Raw genomic sequence first — 9,401 nt, forward strand, 5'->3', positions numbered from 1 at the left:
TGGCAGCCGGTAGCAAATTTCACACCATCCGACCCGGAACCGAAATGGCGCCGAGCGTGAGTCGGGTCGCTACACATTCCATCTTCACTTGCCGAAATTGTCATCGTTATGGGAAGAAATTCTCTTGGGAAAATAGTGCAGTGGTTTCCCTTTGCCTTCTGCACCGCTGTATATGTGCCGTTTCTGTGGCTATCATTCTCGCCGCATGGTCAGTTTTGTAACAGCCAGCTGCCACTGTCCAACCTATCACCATGTCTGGCTACCCTCACTTAGTTTAGCCTGCAGACCAATGCAGTTGCCCGGGATGTGGCACGTGGAGCCATAAGTGAGAGTAACTTAAACATACCGGTTCACATATAAAGAAACGAGTTTTTTAAACACAACTCAATAATTTCTTACAGATAATTTCTTCAATACTAAGAAATGCATTAATGGCTACATTTAATTTTCTTATCCTAAAGTTTTTATTTCTTAAATTGAAAACTACAAATATTTTGCAGTATAAGAAATATAATGTTAAGTTAATGCATATTTATATTTGTGAACAAGAAATTTTCTTGCAATTAAATAAATATTTTAAACCACAAGAAATAATTCTTCAGAAATACCCTCTGTAGTAACTGTGGTTATAAAATAAAAACTTTGTCATTAATGCCGAAATGTTCCTTGCAAAGAGATTTTCTTCCACAAAAGAATTGCGCAGATTAACTATTTATGATTTAGTCGTCAGTGTTTGTCAAGATGGCGTGATATGTTCATGTTCATATAGATGGATGTTGGATTTATTGGTCTACTTTAAAAATTAACGGATATTTTGAAGGTACGTACATATACAGAGAGAGTCTGTAATTTGGAATAAATTCAATATCTCAAATACTAATTGTTTTTTTGAAAAATGCTCAGACCCGTCGATTAGTATTTCAAATTGTCCTTTTTGACATATAATAATAGTGTATACAGGGTGTCCCAATTCAGAGATATGACGTCATCGTTGATTTTCTTAAATGGCAACACTATCATTTTGATAGCTATGTTGATAGGGTGTGTAAAGTTATACACAACTGCAAAATTTCAAATTTTTATTCTCTACCATTTACAAGATAATAGAAAATAACCAAATTATGTCTGTAATTAGGAATAAATCCAATAATTAGAATACTAATTCTTTTTTTTGAAAAATGCTCAGACCCGTCCATTAGTATTTCTAATTGCCATTTTTGACATACAATAATAATGTATACAGGGTGTCCCAATTTAGAGATATGACGTCATCGTTGATTTTCTTGAATGGCAACACTGTCATTTTGATAGCTATTTTGATAGGGTCTGTAAAGTTATACACAAGTGCAAAATTTAAAATTTTTATTCCCTACCATTTATAAGATAATAAAAAATAACAAAGTTTTGAAAAACAAAGAATCAAATATTAATTGAATTTAATTATTTCAATTAAGTAAATACTCATAATGTTGCCCTCAATTATTGTCAAATTGTCAATGGGCAACGTTATGAGTATTTGCTTATTTGAAATAATTAAATTCAATTATTATTTGATTACTTGTTTTTCATAACTTTGTTATTTTTTATTATCTTGTAAATGGTAGGGAATAAAAATTTGAAACTTTGCAGTTGTGTATAACTTTACACACCCTATCAAAATAGCTATCAAAATAAGAGTGTTGCCATTTAAGAAAATCAACAATGACGTCATCTCTCTAAATTGGGACACCCTGTATACATTATTATTGTATGTCAAAAATGACAATTTGAAATACTAATCGACGGGTCTGAGCATTTTTCAAAAAAACAATTAGTATTTTAATTATTGAATTTATTCCAAACTACAGACATAACTTTGTTATTTTCTATTATCTTGTAAATGGTAGAGAATTAAAATTTGATATTTTACAGTTGTGCATAACTTTACACACCCTATCAAAATAGCTATCAAAATGACAGTGTTGCAATTTAAGAAAATAAACAATTACGTCATATCTCTAAATTGGGACACCCTGTATACATTATTATTGTATGTCAAAAATGACAATTTGAACTACTAATCGACGGGTCTGGGCATTTTCCAAAAAAACAATTAGTATTTGAGATATTGAATTTATTCCAAATTACAGACTCTCTCTATGTATAGGTATTAAATAAAAGTAAATTGAGTAATTTAAGATGTAATAATAATATTGTTGCGTATCCGAATGGTTAAAAAAGAAATATAATAGTATCTTTATATGCTTTTTAGGTATAATGATGGACGACTCTGAAATAAAGGAGCTTATTATTCTAACTGGGAAATATGCCACAATTTAAAGCTGGGACATAATGATATAATATATAGCTTCAGAACAATATTAAGAAAGGAGTTATTAACCAACTGCGGGACCTTCCAGAACTTCATACATGTAAGTACCTTTTTAAAAATGTGTATACTTATGTATCAACTATAATAGGTTTCTTGAATGTATCGCTTTCTATAAAAATATACAATATAACGCTATATCAAACATGGCGGGTGCAACGCTGAGGATTTTTTCTGTTAATTTATTTGAGATAAAGAAATCAGTTAGTCTAAAAGAAATATATGTTTATGGTTAAGAAATGTTATTGCCGAAAACCGTGAATTAGTTAATATGTATTAAATGACTTAGATGTAAACGAATAATACTTTCCCGTAATAAAATTTCTTAATGATTAGGTATGCTGTCTCTTTTAGATTATAAAAATTAAGAAAATTACATATTATTATGTCTGCTTCAATGTTTTACATTGGTTGAATTTTCCCTCTTGTTTTAGCTAACAATGTTTATTGTGTGACTTAATATTATACAGATAAACAATTAATATTTCATTAACAAAAAGAAAAAAATAAACAAATATATGTAGGTTAAAAATAATGCCATATGTTTGAACTAAATATGATTGATTATTATTAGTATGGGCCATTCCACGAACATACGCCTGTTTTGGATTACTTCGACAACGAATATTTTACTGTGCAACATAAGAAGTACAAAAGTAAATGGCGCTAATAATTATTCCAATAAACAACAATGTAATTTGCAATTTACTTTCGTTCTTCTTATTTTGCACAATAAAATATTCGTTGTCGAAATAATCCAAAACAGGCGTATGTTCGTGGAATAGGGTATATTAATAGTTCTTACCTGGGGCCGTGTATTTGTTTTTTTTTGTATTTCCTAAATTTGTCAAAATAAATATCTATATCTTTATAAAAAAAATTTTATTAAAGTAAGTTTACTCTTTCTACATAACGATTTTGTTTTAGTGAATTGCTGATATACAAAATGCTATTAACAAAAGAAGGAAAATTTGAGGAAGTTGGATTTGCCTCTACATCCTTTTATTGTTGTGTAGAAGCCAGTGGTTTAAGGTTGGAGAAAATATTTGTATGTAATAATAACGTTTTATATCTTTATATCTATTAATAAATAATGATTTTACCTTAACACAATGATTTATTTCGCCGTATGTAATATCACTTTATTTTCAAGAAATATTAACTTAACTCTAAATATACGTTTATCTCTGCGAAATATATTTCTTAACATTAAATAAATAAATTATTAATAGTAAAATAATAATATTCCTTACTAAGAAATATTATTGCTCAGAAAGAATAGTTTTATAATGTGTAGAAAATATATTTTTATGACTAATAAAATTAATTAACATCAAGTGTAATTTCTTTCTGATAAATGGGTTTGAAGTTTGCCAGAAAGTGATAGTTCAATCATGTTTAAGATATATTTCTTTGGCTATAGTAGAATTTATTTGAAATATTTTAGAAAATTATATCTTACATACAAAGATATATTTCTTAGGCAATATGCCAAGTCGATATTTCTTAAATATTAATAAAGTTTCTTTATGTCAAGAATTTTTTTCTCTCGGTGTATTTGTGCGTTTCGAGTTTCCAGTTTTCAAGGTATCTCTTTGTTTCGGAAATTTTTTGGTACATTTGAATATAAATAACCGCTGTTGATCTTTTAATAGGGTCCAGTATTGTTTATTAATAGATTCCCGTCGAGTTTTTGATATTTTTCTATGGCAGTTCATTGGACATTTACAGACTTCCTTAACATTGTGATTGTCGATATAAATTTTAATTTTTTTCACTTGTCGTTCACTAGGCTTTTTTTCGAATTTTCTCCTCTTTCTAAGCTCTCCCTTTTTCGTGTACAACTTACTTTCTGATGTATGGCTTGCCTTTTTTACAGCATCTTCTAGAATAGTAGCAATAAAATTAAAATCCAAATTGGTTACAAGTGGTGGCATATTATTTGATAAGAAATCTTCCTGCTCTATTGTTGCTTTCGTTTGCATATATTCTTTGTCATTTTCTTTGTCATGCAAGAAACTTACAAAATTGTCAGCCAATATATTAAGAACAACACAGAGGGCAATCGAACGAGATATGTTGGGAGTATCTCTGAGAGAACATATACGAAACGAGGATGTCCGAAGCAGGACGAAGGTGTAAGATGTAATCAGTGCCGCGCCAGCACGTGTTAGCGCCTGTGTGCACAACATTTAATGGCGCCCAAAAATATGCATTTTTTTTTAAATCGTCTCATTAAATTAAACAATGTTAATACAAAAACATGTATATTATGAATACCTTCTACAAAAAGAAACCTAACAGAAAGTGGACATGGGTTGCACCTAACGGAACCACCAAAAATGAAATAGACTATTTTCTCTCAAACAACAAAAGAATATTCGAAGACGTAACAACAATAAACAACGTAACAACGGGTAGTGACCATCGTATAGTTAGAGCAAAAATAAATATTAACATGAAAGAAGAGAGGAAAATAATATTTAAAAAAACAACGCGAATAGATGCCTTTAAAGTAAAAACAAATGAAGAGCAATTCCGAGAGGTCTTAGCGGATAAGTTCAAATATGATCCTTCACATAATCAAGATGAAATTGACGAAATTAACAAAAACATCAATAAGAACCTTCTCGAAGCCGGACTACAGGTCGCAAAGAAAACAAGTACTAAAGAAGACAAAATAAGCAACGAAACTAAACAACTAATGACGGAAAGACGACAACTACTAACGCAAAACAAACGCCATACTCAAGAATACATAGAACTTAATAAAACAATTAGAAAAGAACTAAAACGCGACTTACAAAAATGGAACGAGAACTTAATAGAGCGAGTCATTGAAAACAACAGAGGCTTAAAATGTCTAAGACCCGCATTGGGTGTTCAAAAAATCATTAAAATTAAAGACGCCAATAGTAAGGAAGAGAAGGACAAATATAAAATAACAAAAATAGTCGAAGACTTCTACAACAGCTTGTACAGCTCGCAAAGCCAGCCTAATGAATCAACAAAGGAGAACGTCAAAAGAAAAATAAAAAACGTGGGATCAGAAGTACTACCAAATATAAAGGGATTCGAAATAGAAAGAGCTTTAAAAGAACTAAAAAATAATAAAGCTCCAGGACAGGACGGTATAATTGCCGAGCTCTTGAAAACAAGCAAGACAGTAACAATCCCTATACTAACAGAGCTATTTAATAAATGTCTCCATAATAGCAAGATCCCTAAAGACTGGAACGAAAGTCTAGTAATACTTTTACACAAAAAAGGGGACAAATGTGACCTACAGAATTATAGACCGATATCGTTGCTCAGTCAAGTATACAAACTATTCATGAGAATTATTAACAACCGGTTGACCTACAAAATGGACAATTACCAACCAGTGGAACAGGCTGGCTTCCGCAAAGGATATAGTACATCAGACCATCTGCTGACAATGAGAACATTGATAGAGAAGGCAAATGAATACCAACTACCCGTATTTCTTGCCTTCGTAGACTATGAAAAGGCGTTTGATAATATCGAGATGTGGGCCGTAGAACAAGCTATTAATAATTGTAGAATAGATTCGAGATATAGACAACTAATACATAATATATATGAAAATGCAACTATGATAGTACAACTAGACGAAAATACAAATCCCATCCCTATTAAGAGAGGCGTGAGACAAGGAGACGTAATATCGCCAAAGCTTTTCAACCTAGCACTAGAAGACGTCTTCAAAACGACAAATTGGTCAACCTATGGCATTAACGTTAATGGCAAGAAGCTAAATCACCTCAGATTCGCTGACGACATTGTGATTATAGCGAGCTCATTCGAGGAACTGCAAATTATGATAGAGGAACTCGCAGGCAGCTCCCAATACGTCGGTCTAAAAATGAACATGAAGAAAACAAAAATAATGACAAACACAGATGACCCCAGACGCATAACTATAAATGGCAGTGAGATAGAAAAAGTCCAGGAATATATCTACCTAGGCCAAATCCTGAAACTTGACAAAGAAAACCAAAGTGCGGAAATTAATAGGAGAGCAAGACTAGTATGGGCAGGATTTGGAAAACTTGGTTGGATACTTAAGAACCGCAAAATACCTCAATATTTGAGGACCAAAGTGTTCAACCAGTGCATCCTTCCTATCATGACATATGGGTGTCAAACCTGGATCCTAACCAAGGCAAATATGAATAAACTAGCTACAACAGAAAGAGCTATGGAAAGAGCAATGTTAGGTATACGACTGTCAGATAAAAAGAGGAGCGACTGGGTAAGATCAAAAACAAAAGTCGAGGACATAACAACAAAAGTTGCCAAACTTAAATGGAGCTTTGCAGGCCACACTGTTAGACAAAAAGACCAACGTTGGAATGCCACGATACAACATTGGAGACCTTACCAAAGTAAACGACCGAGAGGAAGACCACAGATGAGATGGGTTGATGATATTAAAAGAGTAGCCGGAACGAATTGGAAATATGTTGCTCAGGATAGAGACCGATGGAAGGAGTTGGGAGAGGCCTATGTCCAAACGTGGACGATAGAAGGCTAAGAAGAAGAAGAAGAATACAAATGAACAATTATTGATTGTAACCAAACAAATAACTTTCCAATAACCATCTCAGTTTAGAACTAAGGCAAAGAATGGTTAAGTGCTATGTTTGGTCCGTACTTTTGTATAGTGCAGAAGTGTGGACGCTAAAAGTATCGATCATGAACAGAATTGAAGCATTAGAAACGTGGATTCATAGACGGATGCTGAAGATACCTTGTACAGCAAGAAAAACTAATTAAGACGTACTAAGGAGGGCCAATAAAGATAGAGAACTGCTAAAGACTGTTAAACATCGAAAAATGTCTTATCTGGGACATCTATTGAGGGGAAGTCGATATAAAGTATTACAACTGATCCTTAAAAGCAAAATAGAGGGCCATAGGGGTGTAAGAAGAAAACAAGTTTCTTGGTTAAAAAAAAATCGTGAATGGACTCGATATCAAATGCAGGACAACTATTCCATATTGCAGAAGATCGAGAAGCATTCCCAATGGTGATCGCCAACGTCGGATAATTCTGATATGGCACGTGAAGAAGAAGAACCAAACAAAAATAACTAAAAATTCTCATACATGCAACAGGAAAATAAACTACGTTAAAATAATTAAGTAAAAATAAATATTCGGCGTATCAACATAAAAATCTAAAGAAACAGGTAAACATGAAAATAAATATCTATTTCAGAAAAAATCACTTTTCTCGCCTTTAGTTCGGAAAATCTTTGTATAACATGGTGAATATCATCTAATATTAAAGACTCTATAGAGATGATAGATAAATTTGTCAACCGCTCTTGACTGATGGTGGACCTTAAATAATGTTTTATAAGTTTCAGTTTAGAAAGAGATCTTTCAGCAGTGCATATCTGTTGCATATGGGCAGAATGCGAAGAGCTGTTGTTAAATTTGGGTAGGTAAACTTAAGTTAATTCAAGTATTATAGGAAGTGGCTGAATGCTCGAATATATGAATTTTACATGAATGGAATTTTTAGCACGGTCGTAGAAAAAAGAAATTAACTTTGTATGCCATTATAGGATCCAAAATCGATTCGTCTTTATGTTCGTAATCGAACTGTCAGCTTTTTTCCGAAGTCGTAACTGTGTGGCTGGTTGATAACTGGGCTCCACATCCAGTTTCTCTGCAGTTTCATTTTCTGTAGTAATAACATCATTAAATGAAAAATTTTGCCAACGAAGTTAACTTTCATCAGAACTTTATACCATAGCTATGTAGACTGAGCAACTGAGCATATGAATGTAAATGTTGATATTTTATCTCCTAAACATCTAGATTGATATTTTAAATGACGATCTTTATCCGAATGGGTTATATCACATAAAACATAATAAATTTCTGACAAAATTTGGTATAATGGCGTTAAAGCGTCAATTGTGTTGGACCAGCGTGTATTAGATAAATGCTTTAAAGCCAGACTTGCAAAGTTTTGTTTTATGATATCCCAACGTTTGGTAGAAGTTGAAAAAAATGAGTAAGTGTTAATTTGATCCGCCTAAAATTTTCGTGAAAACTTTAGTGGCGCCCCTTAATTGCTGGCGCCTGTGTGCGCCGCACACATTGCACACGTGGATGGCGCGTCCCTGGATATAATTGGAAGAATTGCGCTAATGAAATAGAACTGGGTAGAACACGTGGCACGCCAAATCAACGAAAGGTGGACGAGAAACACTGTACATTGGAGACCACGCGAGCACAGAGCACAGTCATAGTAGAGGAAGACTACAAAAAAGATGGCTTCTTCTTCTTCAGGTGCCATCTCCGCTACGGAGGTTGGCAGTCATCATAGCTATTTTAATTTTTGAAGCAGTAGCTCTAAATAGTTGTTTTGAGCTGCATCCAAACCATTCTCTCAGATTCTTCAGCCATGAAATTCGTCTTCTTTCGATGCTTCTTCTGCTATCTATTTTTTTTTCTGCATTATGAGACGCAGGATGTCATACTTCTCGCCCCGCATCACATGTCCGAGATACTGTAGTTTTCTTTCTTTAATTGTAAGTTCAACTTCCTTCTCTTTACCTATTCTTCTCAGTACTTCGTTGTTCGTAACCCTATCTACCCAGGAAACCCTCATAATTCTTCTATAGGTCCACATTTCAAAGGCGTTAAGTCGTCTCATTGTCTCTACATTTAACGTCCATAATTCCACTCCATAGTATAGTACACTGTATACGTAACATTTTGTTAGGCGTACTTTAAGAGCTAATGTTAAATCTTTGCTACATAGGACCACTTTCATAAAATTAGAACGTGCTTTTTCGATTCTGACTTTGATTTCTGCAGTGTAGTCATTATTTTCTGTTATAAGTGTTCCTAGGTAAGTGTACTTTTTTACTCTTTCGATCTGCTGGCCCTCTACCATCAAGATTTCGTTATTATTATAGTTGTTTTTACTAATTTTCATAAACTTCGTCTTTTTGGCATTGAGAGAAAGTCCGTACTCCCTACTACACTT

Source organism: Diabrotica virgifera, chromosome 9 (genome assembly GCF_917563875.1).
Source record: "Diabrotica virgifera virgifera chromosome 9, PGI_DIABVI_V3a".
In the NCBI taxonomy this organism is placed as follows: domain Eukaryota; kingdom Metazoa; phylum Arthropoda; class Insecta; order Coleoptera; family Chrysomelidae; genus Diabrotica; species Diabrotica virgifera.